At 39.6% G+C, this 1,251-nt stretch overlaps 1 long non-coding RNA gene across 1 annotated transcript in view; it reads left to right on the plus strand.

The window, feature by feature from the left end:
* The window catches only part of LOC101473640 (uncharacterized), a 16,195-nt gene continuing 14,944 nt past the window's right edge, over positions 1–1,251 (plus strand). The window contains exon 1 of the long non-coding RNA XR_001167462.4: positions 1–221. This is a non-coding gene — a long non-coding RNA (uncharacterized LOC101473640). The remainder of the gene's footprint in view (positions 222–1,251) is intronic.

Here is a 1,251-nt window from a genome sequence, read left to right on the forward strand (position 1 = left end):
CCTGATCCAGGCAAGGGGAGAGACAAAGACCTGGTAACTGGGAAATGGTTTTCTCAGCTGTGCTTGAGGTTTACAGAATGGGTGGAATATTTTGAGGCTGCTTTCTCTGTGAATGCAGGGTGGTGGTGGTGGTGGACTCTTGGGACCATGTGCACCACCATCATGTTTCTCTCTACTCTGGCTTTTGTACTGCGCCAGCATTTCTTCAGCCGAAGTAAGACGTAAGTTATTAATTTTTTGTTCATCTGAGTTGATGGTTTTTGTCTTTGTTTGGAGCAGCAGTCATGCAGTACAAGTACGTTAATTTTGGTATAATAAATCTGCTACATCTTAAACTCATGTTTACCTGCACTGGAGATTTGACTTTGGTTTGACTACTGAAAACACGACTGAAAAAAAATTAATTCTTGAAGGTACAACAGGTGACTGAAGAAGTATTTTGGCAATCAAACTCTGTATTTTAGGATTCATTTAATTAATTTTTTTTCAATTTAACAATGTTTTTTTTCTACTTGTGGAGCTTAATATCACTTAATATCATTTAAGTGGACCTGTTTATACCACTGCTGCAATCTGCAGTGTTATAATATTATATGCCCATCATGGTCAAAGTAAGTGCTTGAATGTTTGGAAGCAATCCCCAAACATTCAATTTCAGATATATATATATATATATATATATATATATCCTGATCCTGTGGGACTCCCAGATACAGGCGGACAAAATGGTGGTGGCTAACCAACCGGACATAGTGGTGGTAGACAAACAGAAGAAGACGGCCGTAGTGATCGATGTAGCGGTTCCGAATGACAGCAATATCAGGAAGAAGGAACACGAGAAGTTGGAGAAATCCCAAGGGCTCAGAGAAGAGCTCGAGAGGATGTGGAGGGTGAAGGTAACGGTGGTCCCCGTGGTAATCGGAGCACTAGGTGCGGTGACTCCCAAGCTAGGCGAGTGGCTCCAGCAGATCCCGGGAACAACATCGGAGATCTCTGTCCAGAAGAGCGCAGTCCTGGGAACAGCTAAGATACTGCGCAGGACCCTCAAGCTCCCAGGCCTCTGGTAGAGGACCCGAGCTTGAAGGATAAACCGCCCGCAGGGGCGTGCTGGGTGTTTTTTATATATATATATATATATATATATATATATATATATATATATATATATATATATATATATATATATATATATATATATATATATGTATATGTATATATATGTATATGTATATATATGTATATGTATATATA

The sequence above is a fragment of the Maylandia zebra genome, linkage group LG6 (assembly GCF_041146795.1).
Source record: "Maylandia zebra isolate NMK-2024a linkage group LG6, Mzebra_GT3a, whole genome shotgun sequence".
NCBI lineage: Eukaryota > Metazoa > Chordata > Actinopteri > Cichliformes > Cichlidae > Maylandia > Maylandia zebra.